At 36.6% G+C, this 18080-nt stretch overlaps 1 protein-coding gene across 2 annotated transcripts in view; it reads right to left on the bottom strand.

The window, feature by feature from the left end:
• The window catches only part of LOC145673539 (uncharacterized), a 354006-nt gene that overhangs the window by 311174 nt on the left and 24752 nt on the right, over positions 1 to 18080 (bottom strand). Inside the window, exon 1 of one of the 2 annotated variants that reach the window (XM_081743340.1) lies at positions 14399 to 14530. The exons of the other annotated variant lie outside the window; for it this stretch is intronic. The gene's annotated coding sequence lies outside the window, so the exon portion shown is untranslated. Of the gene's footprint in view, positions 1 to 14398; positions 14531 to 18080 lie in introns of those variants that run through there. 2 annotated transcript variants of the gene reach the window in all.

Below are 18080 nucleotides of genomic sequence, written 5' to 3'. Positions count from 1 at the left end.
CGGGTGCCATTTGTCATAAACTCATTTGTATATTAGTTTTGGCTGTATGCGGGTCAAACAGTTTAATTCTTTTATTTTAAAAGATTTATCACTTGCAAGCAGACTACGTTTCTGTCTGCGTTTTCTCGCTCAGAGGATGCAGACGACAGACTTGACCTTGGCCAGTGCTTCTCTAGCCAATCAGAGCTTTGTCCACTCTTACGTCATCGACGACGATAAACTCACGCGAACAGCGAGAACTAAAGAGATTTGGCGGTAGGCAGCACTACTTGGCGCCGAAACAAGGAAGATGTAACAACTCAAGTACCTTGCTGCAGAACACAATCGCATACTAATGTAATCTAACATTCGTCTATCAGTTTATATTTGTTAGATAAAAAACATCGAGACGCAATTCTATTGTAAATCCAGCACCTAATATCAGGTGATGTAAGTATGGTTAATTATTAAAATTTTAAGTTCATTTGTGTGTATTGATTGTGATTTGCATGTTATATCCTCAAGCCTCGTGGTAATCAATTTATGTGCATGGTACTGAAAATAATTCATACTTATTGTTTGTGGTGTTTATTATCTTTCGAAAAATATAATGCTGAATCTTTGGTGTGTAAGCATATTTAAGGTTGTATTTGGAATCTTTGCTTATGTGTAGTTGGCATTGAAAGGAGCTATTACTTTTAATAACTTGTTTCATCGTCAATGCTCGGGCAAAACATTCTATTTACGACTATCTAATGTAATGTTTGCTCTCTTAGGATTACTATCCTATGGAGTAAACGTTATAAAGTAAGGTATTTAAACCCTGTATGAGCAAGCAAGTGACATTTCAATGTACCTTTCTGATTAAAAGCTTTTGCACACTAGGTTCACGTATGCGTTATTTTCTCTGTATGAGTGAGCAAGTGACGTTTCAAAGTATCTTTGTTACTAAAAGCATTTCCACAATATGTGCAGGTATGCGATGTTTCCCCTGTATGAATATTCAAATGAGTCCTTAAATCGTATATTCTACGAAATGCAATACCACAATGAAGACAAGCATGTCGTTTTGCGCGTGTATGAGTAATAGTGTGTTTCTTTAAATCTGACTTTGTAGAAAATGTTTTGCCACACACAGTGCATTCATGCGGTTTCTCATCTGTATGAGTAAACAAGTGACATTTCAAACTACGTTTGGTACTAAAAGCCTTTCCACAATAAGTACAAGTATGTGGTCTTTCCCCTGTATGAATAAGCAAATGACATTTTAAAGTACCTTTCTTACCAAAAGCCTTTCCACAATAAGTGCAGGAATGCGGTCTTTCCCCTGTATGAGTAAGCAAGTGGTCTTTCAATATTCTTTTCAAACTAAAAGCCTTACCACAATATGTGCAGGTATGAGGTCTTTCCCCTGTATGATTAAGCAAGTGGTCTTTCAAAGTACTTTTCACACTAAAAGCCTTACCACAATATGTGCAGGTATGAGGTCTTTCCCCTGTATGAGTAAGCAAGTGAAGTTTCAATGTACTTTTCGTACTTAAAGCCTTTCCACAGTAAGTGCAGGTATGTGCACTTTCCCCTGTATGAACAAACAAGTGACATTTCAAAGTACCTTTCTGACTAAAACCCTTTCCACAATAAGGGCAGATATGCGGTCTTTCGCCTGTATGAGTAAGCAAGTGATTTTTCAAAGTAACTTTATGTCTAAAAGCCTTACCACAATAAGTGCATGTATGCGGTCTTTGCCCTGTATGAATAAACATGTGGTACATCAAACTAGATTTAGAGGTAAACGTTTTGAAACATTGTGGGCAAGTAGTTGGACTTGTGCCTTTATGTGTAACATTATGAGTCTTTAACACACGTTTTGTATTACACGTCTCTCCACATATAATAGAAGTTTCTGTTGTTTTAGCTGTATGTGTTACGGTTTCATTTACAAATATAGATTCTACAGTGCGCTCTGTCCCATCAATAGGATATCCGCGTAAGGAACATGTGGTACCATTTGGCACCTGAATTAATGAAGCAGACCTTTGACTATCGACTTCGACACTCGTATGGTTTACAGAAGTATGTAATGTTAATTCGAAATTTTGGTCAAGTGTTTGTGTATTTTTGTACCCACTCCAAGCCGCACTATGCGATCTGAAAAATGTAAAATATACTTTTACGTGTGACAGAAAAATCAATTACTTCATAACAAAAGACGAAAAACAATGGTGTTACAACGATGGTAAAAAAAATTAGACTCATTGCTTGTTAGTAAATTATATGAGTAATATAACAATTACACGCTGATATCGAAATAATATACTGTGACTCAATTAGTAAGGTGATGAGCGGAAATTAACTATGAAAGGAAACAAAGCTATCGCTGTGAGATTATTAGTTGGATACGTTCGGTAAAAGTACCTTTTCGCTTTATCAACATGTCACTCTTACGTAAGAGGATCTCAACTTCTGTAATGATAGAATAAATGCACATCAGGATTTTCATTCTATCATTATCACCCTGATTTCTGATGTAATGAAATGGCGAGAGTTTCCTTTCCTTTACCGATTACAATTTGCTACATAAACCTTTCCAGCAGCAGTTTGCCTTTAGTTTCCAAACTCTGAACTAAGAATGTGGAAAATAGTTCACCGTACCACTGCTTACAAGACTAAAATGTGCAAGTACGATACTACCCATCAGATAACAGGCTTCATTAAGGAGATGCTGATGTTAATTTTTAACGACGACGTTATTTCTGAAAGCGTACTGATCGGCAAATATTTCACGAACATAAAGACATTCATCCTAGTAATGAAACCACCACGCGTAATCATGCATCTATTTTTGAGAAAACTGATATAGATGTTGCCTGTTGTTCCTCTTCAGAAGATAGTGGAGCCTGTCCAAGACTAGTAATCACTGAATCTTGTGCTGTTTTCAATGAGCACCATCTCGTTCTTTGCCGCGTTCTGATCACGTTTGTCGGGAAACTTGAGGTCCCAGAACTCCTTCTGATTTCCGAATGAGAGCAAAATTGCAATACATCCTAGAAGCTAGAGTGTAAAGCTAGAAATTCCTGTTACTTCCCAAAGAATCTGACAATTGCAACTGACATTTGATGCCTGCGTCATGAATTGACCAGTGCTCAAGTGTCATGTCCACTTTTAAAAAATTAACGGAGGTCCTGCTGAGTAACTGATCCGGAAGAAGGCTATAGTTGTAACGGACACAATTATATTATTTTTTAATTAACGATACTCTTTGATGAGTTTGTCTATTTTCGTTCCATTACTGGTCCTAGTTTTACGTGAATCATAGAGTATTAATCAGATTGCAGAACTCCTTTCCTGATAATAAGCTTGGACTATTGCAACCCTTTAATCCTACATAGGCAAAAACTTTTCAACCTTAATGAATTTAGGCTCGGATCGTTCTAATCCAAAAGCCAAAAGTCGTAATACATGCGACACATCCATTCAAGCAAGAATTGTGTCTCAGCAATTTAAAATGAATGAAATCTTAAGTTTACGCCGGCTAGGCTTAAGTTTACAGTCCACTGTTATGCCGGCTAGGCTAAAGAAGATGCTGATTATAACAAATGAATGAAATATTAGAGGAAACGGGCGAACCCTGACAAAACCCACGAACATGGTTTTTGTCCAACTCAATGTCCACCTGGCAGGAGCTGGGATCGAACTCGGGACCCCACTCACCAGAGGTGAATGCTCTACTACTGAGTCACCGGGGCCGCCTCTAAGCAAATTGAGGGCTAATGATCTAGCCCGATATGTGTTACTATTATAGCCCTTTCTCCAGAAAATTTTAGTGTCATTTAGCTCTCTCCGATCTACTACTGACAATTTTATTCACCTCAAGGGTATTTTTCATAAAGGCCTACTTTCGCTTTACGTGAGAAAGAAGCATGATGCACCAAAGACAGGCCACATAGCGCAGAAATCAATTTACTATCCATTTCATAAAGATAGGCCCCTGACCTCGCGGTGCTGCCGTGACGTCCAGTCAAACTTATACTGCATTGTCGTACCTCGTTGGAATTGTTGGAATGTTGTCTTTTCAATACTTAAAACAAACAATTTTTTTTTGTACTGTGTAGTGAGAAAAAATAGAAATTTATGAAAAAGTGCGTATTTTTTCGTACTTTTTTGGTAAATCAATGTTTATAGGACTATATCTCGGAAAGGAGATAACATGAAATAATTTCCTGTGCACGATATGTAGATGCATATATTACCTGTAAGTTCTGAAAATTTCATTACTCAACACACAGTAATTTTCTTGTTGTTCAGTAAAAAGTGAGACATCATTATCTCTGAATTGCTGCGGTGTATTAACAATCTGAAAAAACTTTTAGAAAGATCTTAAAGTAGCTTTTTCAACCAACCTGTTTGGACTTGTTTTAAAAGATAAACAATCACAAATATGACATTATGATTTTCTCTGCTTTGCGCCCTTCGCTATCGCAGTTTATACGGAATGCTACGTTGCCACATTTTCCTGGCGCTATACACTCTCAGCCGGATGGGTATTTAAACTTGCCACGCACACTGTCCGGCACCTTTTAGAGATATTTTAAAAATGTAATGTTTCCACAGATTTTAAACCAATTTCTTAGAAATTAACAGCATATACAGTAAATGTGACAAATGTTCAAAATTAGAAAAGTAAACTCTTATCTTGTTTCGATTTGCATGTGATGGTCCTCGAAAATTTGTTGCTTTTTGTCAGTTTTTCACTGATTGCACGCAGTACAAAATACACTTCCACAGAAACAAATACACGCACAAAGTTTATTATATGGTACAACCTTAGTTGATATGTAATATTGAGTTTACACTTCACAGAAAATCTGTTTTCAGATCTAAGAGTCCCAGTACTTCTCTTTGGTGTTGTACATTTCGAAGCACTTTCCCACGCAAAGTCCAACTTTATTTAATCAGACAATAAAGCAGGGATGCAAATAAGCAACAAGAGTTTACTCGCCCAAGAAAAAAGTTACTAGCCCACATCACATAATAAAAATAATTTACTTAACTTCCGTATGATATTAAATACTCGCCCGCACCGATGAACCACACGCCCTGGGCGAGTGATTATTTGCATCCTTGCAATAAACGCTAATATTTATTAAAAACTTCCTTTCATCGTGCGGATGCTACGCACTTTGCATGGGGGAAAACTCTCTAATGGCCCCTTGCTACCAGAATTCTACCGGGTGAAGATCCCTGTACTTCAATGCCTGCTGGGTGCAGCAGTTTATCTGCTACATTCGCATAAAAAGTTTGAAGTGCGATATGTTTTCCTGCTTTGTTCCTGTACAGTATGTGAGCATTGACATGTGTGATAAGTCAAACAGCAGAAAAAACAGCTTTTTCCAACACTTGACAGACATACTAATAGATCTTGCGTAGTTGATTTGTAAAAATCGCGTAAAGCTGGCTTCCGTACAAGGCATATGTGAATAATTAGTGTAAAAAGTTCATTGTTTTCAATTGAAGTAACACGCTTTCATTTAGAAAACAAAGATTTTTGTTTTAGTAATTTTTCTTTTCTCAATCTGCTGTTTTGCGCATTGATTCATTTCTTTTACTACTATTCCTGGCGGGAGCTCATGTAGTTTGGATTTCACGTTAAATCAGTAGATCCACGTCTCATAGTTTCACTGCTGAACAGAACATTAAACACAAAATCAACTCAATTTTTCTTTTTACTATAAAGCTTCATCGGTAAAAACAGCTGAAACACTTTATATGCGGAATACTCTGTAGATAGCCCAGCATTCCCAGGACACCACTAAACAGGGGTTTTGCATTTACTTGAATTTTATCGCTCCAACCTACATCAGAATCTGCCTTTGAATAGGAATGACGCGTTTTCTTCTCTCTCTCATTCCCGGATACGCCACTGAGCACAGAATAATCAATGTCATTACTATTAATTTCTAACTCATAACCGTCTGAGTCATTCATCAGTCTGCAATTTCATTATCACTAAACATTTTGCCTCTTCTTTTTGTAATACCGCCGCTCGTAAAGGAATATCCATTTCTTTTTCAATCAAAAAGCACAAGATATACTCATGAAAATATAAATGCCCATTCGTCCGTCTCATTGCAATGAACCCATATGATTAGAGTGCGTGTGTACGTTTTTGACGCCTATGAACCGAAGGGAACTGTTGAAGACTTAATCAGTGCAACGTGATTAGACGCAAATACAGCACTTGTCACCTAGTCATTGCATTGTTACTTTCGTTGAAAGAAAACAAAGGACCCATTCCGTGCTACATTCGGCAGGGGAATTGATCGCAGAACTTTCGTGAACACATGATTGCCAAGGCTACTGTACATTTCTTTTTAACCTTTAACGTGTTCGTAAGCTGGAAAGTGTGTATACTGATAGATCTTGAGGTAGAAATGGAGCCATTGTTAATAAGTATTCAGGAAGATAGCAGAAGTAGCAATGAGTTAACAAAGCCATGACGAAAGTGAATGAAGTAAATAGATTTTTGGATGTGTTAATTCAAAGTTTTATTTCGATTACATTGAGATGTGTACACTCATGTCCAAAATTATTGTCGCATATCTATAACTGTCTTCTTGTAAGAATATAATTTGATAATGATTTTGCAGGGTACTTTTAATACTGATACTATATGTAGAGTCGGCAAATGTATATTTGTGGTAAATTCCATAGAAAAAAAATTATAAATACGAAAATTAGCATGAGTAAAACAAAATGTTGCTAAATGGATTTTAAAAAATATTTTCGTTTTATTGTTCTTATTTACTTCTCTTTTGACATGAAATATGCCACATAGCCTACATGTCTTTGCCGATTATACACATACTAACATTATAAGAAATACCAGGCGAATTCGTTATCAAATTATATTCCTACAATAACATATTTATAGACATGCGATAATAATTTTGGACATGAGTATACATGCATTATTACTTTTATGGTGTTGTGAAACGTTATAATAAATACTTTTACCTATTACATTCTTATGAAGTAAGCTCTGCGCAACAAGCTTCTTCAACGCGACAACACTTCACGACAGCGTTGCCGCACTTCCAATTACTGTATGCTGTTTCCTCATATAAGCGTGGGGAATTTAGAGATTGGGCTGCAACATGGCTCACCGCTTAACGCAGAGAATATGTTGAGGTAAACATTTTTTTAAAAAAATAAATACTCTAGCAACTAAACCCTTTTTTGTTAATAGTTCCAAATATTTGGAACACGAGACTTCCAAATTTTCGAACAGCGTTTTGTACGTTTCTCTACCTACCATGGTAAAGGAGATCAGAGCGTCGTACATTTGTTTTAATTACACAAAAATTTTAAATGATGAAAATTGAACTTTTCACAACTTACAGTTAATGGATACATCTACATATTGTACACAGAAAATTATCTCACGTGATCTCTTTTCTGAGATATAGTCCTATAAACATTGATCTACTAAAAAAGTACGAAAAAATACACTTTTTCATTAATTTTTATTTTTTTCTCACTACATAGTACAAAGAATATTTTTATGTCTTAAATATTGGAAAGACAACATTCCAGCAATTCCAACGAGGTACGACAATGCAATATAAGTTTTGACTGGACGTCACGGCAGCACAGCGAAGTCAGGGGCCTATCTTTATGAAATTGATAGTAGTTCAGATTGCAATGCGATAGAAGAATTCCTACAATTAACAGGGTTTTTCCTTAAGGCATCGACCTCCGTATTACAATATTTGCATTAACTCTCAAAACAGTTACGAAGTATATTCCGGCTCTTAAGTCCCGCAAGGATTACGTTGAAGATATTGTCACTTCTAACTGTTTCAGATATCTTTGCTAATTGCAGGACAGCTTGAGCTTAAATAATTTTGCTTGCTAATCGTATCATGCATGTCTTTTTTAAATAAATACTCTTTCCTTCTTCAAAAAGTTTCCCAGTTTAACCAGACAATTTACTTGATGACACTAGCAACTTGCATGCTAATATGGCCCGAATTCAGGGTATAATAATTCATCATGACTTATCCTAAACACTAAATAAACTCTTCGACATAAATGTACTTGTAGTAATTTCATATCATCATGGAAGGGTTCAAGGTGTAATATTTTTGAATCGATGCAAATTATACTACGGTTCTATTGCTCAATCATTTGAACTTTCATTGCAGATGGAACAACTTCAAACAACGTATCAGAATTTCAAAAGCTACTGAGATATTTTGTACCATTTCTGGTCCTATGATTTGTTTAAGTAAAAAAAAAAAAGAGCTTGATGTTATTATTTATTTTACAAACTTTTAATAAATTACAGTTTATTATGTCTCTATCCCTGAAGCTCCACTCTACGTAGTAACCATTTTCGACAGAATTCATGGCTATATGTCAATGTTTATGAACTATACGTCAGATGTCGGCATTCCGTTATGAGAGCCTCAACACAGGTAAATTTTCGTAGCCGTCTGCATGCTTGACATATGTTTGAACTTGCCCAATATGAACAATGAAGCCACAGAAATAATGGTCGATTACCATCATGCGCAATCCAGCAATAAAGTAACAAGAAATGTATTGAAATATTAAGAAAATTAGTCTAACTTTATTCCTTTGTATACGAACGGCACCAGGAAGAAGCATCTTGTTGGCTATTCTTTCGGCATGCGGAAAGAAAGCACGAAATTTGGCATGAACCTATGTGTTTGGTATTTCCTACAGAAATAACCGAAAATAACTTTGCTCACGGACACTCACTTCAGCTAACACCATGTCATGTGCTTATCAGAATTGACCCGTAGACCGTTAATAAAAGTGTGGAAATGTTTTAGGAATATACATTCTCCTAGATATCATTTTGTTTAAATGAAATCAGCTACAGCAAAATATCTATGCTTTTGTTGGCTTCTGGTTGCTGCATGTTAAGAATGGTGCATAGAGAGACGTTGCGCTAGTACAGCCCCTTCCCCACATCTGGTAATTATTTTTATTGGGTGTGGTCTTCTGACAATCTGAATGGAACCCGGTAAATGAAAATAAATTCATCTTTGTTAAACATGTTAACATAATTGGCAATCACCCTTCTATACTAATTTTAAAGCTTCTGGAACACCGGTGCATCAAACATTTCTCTCTCGCATCGAAATTTTGTAAGTTAGTCAAACATTTACTTTTAAGCTATGTGTCATACATGCATATATATATATATATATATATATATATATATATATATATTTGGTCTAGGAATTAATTCGTGCGGGTGGACAAGAGATGGCGCAACGAACGGAGCGTCCCACAGTTCCGTGTATCCACACATGTGTTGCAAACCCCTGTCATCGCGTATCGTTCGTAGTATAGGACAGTGGATTAAAGCGTCAACAACACCAGTTTGTAGTTAAGTGAACATGCCGCAATTTGTGCCTGATAAAGTGTTTTTGCGGGGTGTCCTGCTGCATTACTTTAACATGCAGAAAAGTGCGACTGAAAGTCATCGTATTTTGGTGGAAGTGTATGGTGACCATGCTCTAGCTGAGCGAAGGTGTCAGAAGTGGTTTGCACGGTTTAGAATTGGTGATTTCGGCTTTGCAGACCAAGAGCGAGCTGGACAGCCAAAAAAATTTCAAGACGAAGAATTGACAGCATTGCTCGAGCAGGATTCGTGTCAAACGCAGGAACAACTTGCAGCAGCATTAGGCGTTGATCAAACAACAGTCTCCAAACGCTTGAAAGCCATGGGAATGATTCAAAAGATGTCACATTGGGTTCCACATGAATTGAAAGACAGAGACGTTGAAAGACGAAAACCCATTTGCGAATTGCTGCTTCAACGACAGAGCAGAAAGGGGTTTCTGCATCGAATTATTACGGGTGATGAGAAGTGGATCCATTACGAGAACCCTAAACCAAAAAAGGCCTGGGTGAAACCAGGTGAACCAGGTCCATCACAACCAAAACGAGATATTCACTGTGCAAAGGTTATGCTGTGCATATGGTGGGATATGAAAGGTGTGGTGTACTATGAGCTGCTGCAACCGGGTGAAACTATGAATGGAGAACGTTATCGACGACAATTAATGCGTTTGAAGCAAGCTCTGGCCAGAACACGACCAGAATGGGAGAACAGACATGATAAACTTATTGTTCAACATGATAACGCTCGCCCACATGTCGCAAAACCGGTCAAAACCTATTTAGAAAATGTCGGATGGGAAGTTTTACCCCACCCGCCGTATTCACCAGACGTTGCTCCTTCGGACTACTACTTGTTCGATTGCATGAACAACGATTTGATTGGACAGCGGTTTACTTCTTCAGAAGATATCAAAACATGGGTCTCTGACTGGATCGCTTCCAAGGATGAGGACTTCTTTCGCCACGGAATCCGTACATTGCCTGACAGATGGGCGAAAGTGGTGGCTAGCGATGGACAATATTTTTCTTAAGGTATTTATGTATTTTGTGTTTGTACTACAGTTTCAATGTGTGCGTACCAACCGCACGAATTAATTCCTAGACCAAATATATATATCTGAGTATACGAAAAATTTTCGGAAGATACTGATACACTAGAAATCATTCACGACCATTTAATACTATTATACATATCTTGATAAACTTTTTCAATGTTCATATTTCATAATTTGTTCTTGCGATTAAAATGCATCCGTCTTTCTGAAGTGTATTTTAGAGAATTCCTCTTACATGCTTGATTCGTATTGCTAATTAATTAGTTATATTCTTATTTTTTCTTTCTTTCATTGCCTTACTTTATAAAGATCACTCCACGTGTTTTATGCAAACGTTATTTTGTATTTTATTCTGAAATTATTTTGCATTAATGCGTTTTAGAAAACTTGTTCTGATATATTACAATTGTTAGCGATTGCTGGCCAAGCCAAGAAGTAACGTAGAGCCAAGAAGTTAAAGCTTTCCTTAAACTCCAATCAATCAACCAATTCAAAAATGGAATTATTCAAGCAAACAATCCATACATAACAAAAAGTAGAAACTACAGTAGTATGACACGTTATACCTACAGTTGATCATATCATATACTGTTTCCAATTGAAGGTGATACCGAAAATGTATTATTCTTAACCCTTCAGGACTCAGGTGGCGAGAGACACACACAGGTGTGTCACTTTTTTAATCCGCTGCTGTGTTGACATTAATTAATATATCAGGATAATTTTTTTTCCAATTATGGTTGGACAGTTTACAATATTAGTTTTTTTTCTGAGTGTCGAGTTTCCTTCTAGAATTTCAGCTCACGTTCATAAATTCGTGAATTTTCGAATTTTATTTTACCTTTGCCGTAAATAACGCACAATAGAAACTTTCAATAGGATAATTAGGGATAATTACACCAAAAAATAGTTACACCTCCCTTCTAAACCACATCACTCGGGTAAATTATTTTTGAGCAATAAGTCACTAACTGAAAATGTAGGAAAACGCCGAAAATGATCTCAGTCCGAAAGGGTTAACTTAATTACACCAGTGCACAGAGGGCAAGGAACTTCGAAAACTTGGCGAAAAGAGGAAGTCGTGTTTCAATTTTTATCGAACTTGGTATGCAAAAGTATAGAAGGTTGCTCGGTACATATTTGATACTAAAAAGGGAAATGGGGAACAAAAATTCATATATATATATATATATATATATATATATATATGTACATGTACATGTTTGTGTGTGTGTGTGTAATATGAGTATAGATATTTAAGAACAACCGGATGTGAAACTAGCAACAAGTGAAATCATACTTGCTATACACTATTATGCTTCGAAACGTCACAAACTATCGCAGCTACTTGCTATACACTATTATGCTACGAAACGTCACAAACTATCGCAGCTACTTGCTATACACTATTATGCTACGAAACGTCACAAACTATTGCAGCTACTTGCTATACACTATTATGCTACGAAACGTCAAAAACTATCGCAGCTACTTTTTTTTACGACCTATATTATTTAACAGTTTGTGTTTTCTGTGCTGATTGTCTTCGTATTTCGGATTACTCACTTGTTTTCCAGCCTGATTCTTTTTAGAATATGTTGTCTGATTTCCCGTGCTCCATGTTTTACATTCTTATTTCACATCGTAGAATTCACATTGCTCATCACTGTATTAACCTCAAGGTTGAATGAAAAGGAAAGTGAAAAAATAGATACATAGGTAATTATATGGCTATTTATTCAGAATCAAACTCAATCCTTGTTGCAGGCAGGTGTGGCTTCAGGACAGAAAAGACTTCCCGACGGTGCTTTCTTCTGTTTCGTTGAGACATGGCCTGTCGGAAGGTCGAAGTTAGGGGATCAGGTGTCACAAACAGTCGGAACAAAGCATTTTCCATTGCCTTTTCTTTGGGACACTTACGTGAGTAATGCACTCGGTACTGCTGATGTACTACCGGGCCTCTTCGAACATTTGTCCTATTGGAAGCAAAGCATGGACGGTGATAGACTGGCCATGAGGGAGAATCTTTTGAACTGATTATGGCAAGTAGAATAACGAGTAATTTCTAATAATTCCGGGATATCATTTGCACAGTTTCTAAATCTGTCTCCCTTGATATCCAGTCCTGAACATAATGCTTGTAGTAACACAGAGCACTTTTCGATGAATTTCGTGTGGAGTCCTATTATCATAGCTACAGTTTCCGCATTGTGAAAAAACCTTCCAGTCATGTTGCGTTCTTTTCATGTGCCGCTGCTGCCCGGCTTTGGCTAATGAAGTATTAGACCTAACTTAAGTTTTCAATTTCTTTTGTATGCCTGACTTCCTTTCCTTCTCGCTTTTTTGATTTTCTTTCCCAACTTGCCCTTTTTTATATCTAGTCGTCAGGCCACATGAAGAAGCCACCCCAGAAACGTAATAAATACATATAATGTAAAAAGACTAAATCTGAAGGAGTCGGGATTTTTAGGCTTGCTGATGGAGGTCTTCTAACTGTCCATATCTTTAGGTTTTGTACCGCTTAAATAACAAGTTTGTGTAGACTTTTGCGTGGTCATACCGTTGCTGATTTGCCGCCTAGCATCGTCAAATGGATCCTGTGTTGGCCTTGAAACGGCATATATTCAACGTCACTCTTACCTGAATTGTACGACGTTGCAGTGTCTCTTTTAGATTGTGTCCAGAACTTACTAATCTTGCTCGCTGCAGTTGAACATGCTAGATTTCTTGAAGTACTTTTGACTTGTCAAGTTCTGTTTGTTCTCTGCACTTTATCGCGGCTGCGTAAACATCGCGGCTGCGCGGCTAAGTCTGCTTTAGGAGTCTGACTTTCGCCGAGGTAGATAGCAATGGTTCACTGTCACCCACATTAATATCAGTACTCAGCCAGTTCGCATAATTTCTCTCTACCTTATCTTACTCGAGATTGCATTTGTCGAGGTTATGCAACATCGGATAGGAAAAGGTGACTACTGCTTTTTGGACATCACTACATAACATCCCTCTACCTAATATTTAATCTTCCACGAAGCTCAGAAGCTGTTGCTTCTTGGCTTCTGTGTTCTCTTCTGCATTCCTCAGAAAGTCAAATAGTATTCCATTAATCATTTTATGTGCTGTTGCTTTGAAAAGAGATGAAACTAGGTATTAATATGGTGTATTTTGGTTACAAAATTACACACACCATCCACAGAAAATATGCGATTACAATCTAAACAGGCAAAAAAGGGCAAAAATGGTTCATTGCTTCTGAAACATAAATAATTCAAGTATCACACTGCGAAAATCACCATTTTCTATCCGCTTTTCCCGGATTAAAAACCTACAAAACCATAAAAAATGTATTTTTCTTCGTGACTGACAACCTACTTCTCCGTAAGCATCCATATAATCGACAAATTACATATGTCAAAACTAGATATTGTATGTATCATTCAATTAAAATATACAGATATAGATAAACAATAGTTACTTATCGGTGGATATGATGCTAATCTTCGTAAAAATATCGCGAAATTAACATTTTCTAACATAGAAAATAAATAGAACGTTTACAAAGTTTTGTTTTGTCTTTCACTGCTGTTCAAAACAGTGAACATATGTCAGTGAAACTGACAGCTGTATATGATTGGGAACTTCCTGGATGATGCGCGTTAGGTGATAAGAAATTTTGACGAACTTCCATTTTTTAGATTTTCGTCATGTTTTCGGGGTTCTTGGCCTACTGTGCAGTGCCAGAGGAACTTCAATGTGAAAAACATGCATATTAGACCTTTTTTTCGGATAAACCTGATATATAGATCAGTGTCTGGAAAAATAAAAAATATTAAGTTTTATATTGAAGAAATAAATGTTAATACTTTACAAAGAAATACTATATATATAATATTTTCAGGATTTTCAAATGTGATATATTACGAAATTACCTTTGACTATAAGGTTCCCCTTTTCCATCTTGAATTCTCTCAAATGGCGATGAATCAGCTGATTTTACAGATGAGGCAAACCTATCAATTTTTAATTCGTCAACGAAATCGGTTAAATATGCGTTATCATCATTGGTTTCTGGCTCAGGCTTCACTACGAGTAGTAATCCCGAAGATGGAGATGTAACGTTCTGATGTGTTATCGGACTCTCATTTTGGACTACTGTCAGCTTGGCTTCTTTGTTATCCGTGAATTGCACACAATTTTCATCAACTGGATTTCCATTAAAACGTTTGCTTTTTTCAGCCACGTGCACAATTTCCGATAGCAGAGAAATTAATTCACATGTAAGTTTATGTTCATCTTCCATCGTGACAATTCCAACATCTACTTCCTAACAATCACCTAAAGGACATGAACTAATTAGAAGGTGATTGTGAATTTAAACGGTGTTTCCAGGTAAAAGTTACTCGTTTCCTGCAAAAATAATACAGAAAATATTTATCAAAGAGACTGGAAAGATAGAAAATAATAATAATAATAATAATAATAATAATAATAATAATAATAATAAGGACAACGACAAAAGAAAATTTTTATCTCACAACTGCCAAACCACATCAAATTTGCATTAGTACTTAAGAATGAATGTGTAGTAGTAATAGAGGTATATTCACGCGCAATGCATCTAAGTGCGTAGTAGTTTGAGTACGAATAACGCAGACAACAAATCTATGTACATCTCAGAAGACTTGTAATATATATAGAAAATTCCCACACTCTTCTTTACTTTCTGCAGGTTTGTACTCCCTTCGCGTATTATATTCTCCTTTAGATCTCACTATCTTTATTCTACGATTTTTCGTGGTAATTCGTGTTAACAGATACAATACTGATCTTGTATGGTCAATGTACAAGTTCTTGTGCAATCACGCCTGAAACGAATAATGTGTAGATACTGAAAGACGGTATTAGTTTTACTGCAGAATCCTTTTTGTTATTAGAAAAATAACACACGGATTTGTTCAGCTGATAGTGTCTTAGGAACATAACTGTAATTTAGAAGTTATAAAAATGTTACACTTCTCCCTGAAACGAAAATGTTAGTAGATAGATAGATAGATTAATAGATCGCTAAATCAATACTGAAATCAAAAGCTGCAGTTGATTTCTATCACTTCTGCTTTTAATAGATAATAAAGGATACAGAAAGTGTACTCCTGGAACGTTTATTTCCATTAAAAAATTACTTTACGATATCTGTTGAATTTTTCTTCTACAGTGATGAACAAGAGTTAGTAATGGTTGGTTTGTATCACTTATATTTTGAATACTGCCTCCGTACCAAAACTTCTTTGTTATATCTTTTAACCCTTTGCGTCCTTGGTAAATGTGATGATACAAGTACTCCTTGAGATTTATTTCGTCTCTTTGACGGATGGACACACAGATAAGGTAAATGAGTAGATTCTTTAAACAAATCTACTGAACAAGATTTGTTCATAATTATAGTACTTTTGTGAACAGAATAAAAGTTAGGCCCAGTATCTGTAATGAACACTCAAAATAAAATCAATATGGGGAAAGTTATACCTCTTCATGAGGACATACGTTTTTGCAGAGGGCAAACACTGGCATCTCCCGTTAATGTACATAGTAGGAAAAGTAAAAGCTTTAACAAATTTTAAATAACAATTTTGTCAAACCTATAAAACAGAAAAAAAGTGCTAAGGTTATTGGTTTCCTTAGTGCTTGCGAAACCTTGGGATAGAAAAGGTGATCAGTTAACTACATTCCGAACTGTGCCTTGTCCTGAAGAAAGAAAAGAAATGAATCATACTATCAGAAACTGTAAACTGAGATCAGCGGAAAAGTACAAAAATAAATAAATACAAGCATCAAGTGGGATTCAAATAAGGTTCAAAAGTTTTGAAAAATGAAATCTTTGAGTTTTACGTCGCACGATTATGCCGGTTAGGCTAAAGGAGACGGTGATGATGAGTAATGAATGAAATGGTGGAATGAAGAATGTGGGACGAAACTGGAGAACCCCGAAAAAACCATGTACACGCTGTTTGTCCACAACAAAGTTCACTTGGCGGGGAACTGGGATCGAACCCGGGACCTCAAGCACCAGAGGTGAACGCTCTACCACTGAGCCAGCGCGGCCCCGGTCAAAAGTTTTGAATAACAAGTGGAGAAAAAAGCTTAACATATACAGTTACCAAAACAAATGTACATCTATATTTCAGTTATACTGATAGCTAAGGAACACCTTAAGACACTAATCATTAGAACCTTAAGCTTATTTGGTTTGCCTTTGTTTAAAAATGGTGTATGTTTCTTCTTTAACTACAAGACGGACCTGCGGTAGCTCAGTGGTAGAGTTCACCTCTGGTGCCTGGGGTCTTTGGTTCCATAACGCCAAGTTAACTTTGTGGTGGACAAATACCGTTTGTGTTTGGGCTTTCTCGGGTCCTTCCATTTCCTCCCACTTTCTTCATTCCACTATTTCATTTATTCCACATCATCACCGTCTCGTTTAGCCTAGCCGGCAAAAGCGTGGGACGTAAAACTTAAAGATTTCATTTTATTTAACTACAAGAATGATATCTGCATTTGCTAATGTACTATCTTGTTTGGAACTAACATATCATTAAACAATAAGAAAGGAGCTGAATATTTTAAACAGCAAACATCAAGGAGTGGAGGAAGTGCTTCGATACCACGAGGTACTCTCTGAGTCTGTTGTTGCCAACTGACAAGTTTAAGAGACTTGGAAAAAGATCACGTACGCAATTATACTTTGGAGAACTGTACAAGAGAACACATAAAGAGGACCAAGAAAGCAATTGCTTCAGTTTCGTTGTTCAAATAACGATTAATAACACTCACAGCTTCACATATACAAGAAAAAGAATGTTTCCAAACACAAGTTGCACACTCCATAAACTAACAATCGTTTTACACACTTCGTAAATTACGGAGAGAAATAAACGACGAGTTATTAAGAACAAAAGACAAGCGAGTGCAGTAGCAAAGGGGAGAGGCATCGAAAGTGCACGTCGGCGAATTTTAAATATGAATGAAATGAAATCTTTAAGTTTAACGTCCCACGGTTATGCCGGTTAGGCTAAAGGAGACGGTGATAAGGAGAGATGAGTGAAATGGTGGAATGAAGAAAGTAGGAGGAAACAGGAGAACCCCGAGAAAACCCATGAGTACGGTGTTTGTCCGCCACAAAGTTCAAACGGCGCGACCTGGGATCGAACCAGAGATCCCAAGCACCAAAGGTGAACGCTTTACCACTGAGCCACCGCGCCCCCCGCAAATTTTAAGTTAGCTGCTACTGGGTTGCAAGAAATCAAACGTGCAGCCTGTTCTGAAGCTGTTATGAGTGACCTATATTCTTTAGTAGTATGATCCGTAGAAAATGACAACTGTCTTTTTCAAGTATGTGGTGAATGTCCTGGAGTGGAAGGAATAAGTGTGGTTTTTAATTATTGATCCTAATGAAAATGAAAGTGCTACGTATGCCATATGGGAAAACAATGATCTCGTTAAAATCTGTCCTACTTTTTGTTCTCGTATAGTACGTTGCTGGTTTAATTGTAAGAATTGTTATTCATAACATCAAGAAAATACAAAGAGAATTAATTGTTAAGGATACAAATTCTATTT

Source organism: Thermobia domestica, chromosome 16, assembly GCF_964235325.1.
Source record: "Thermobia domestica chromosome 16, izTheDome1.hap1.1, whole genome shotgun sequence".
Lineage (NCBI taxonomy): Eukaryota > Metazoa > Arthropoda > Insecta > Zygentoma > Lepismatidae > Thermobia > Thermobia domestica.
The sequence above is the reverse complement of the archived record's forward strand: the minus strand, read 5'-3'. Positions and strand labels throughout refer to the sequence as shown.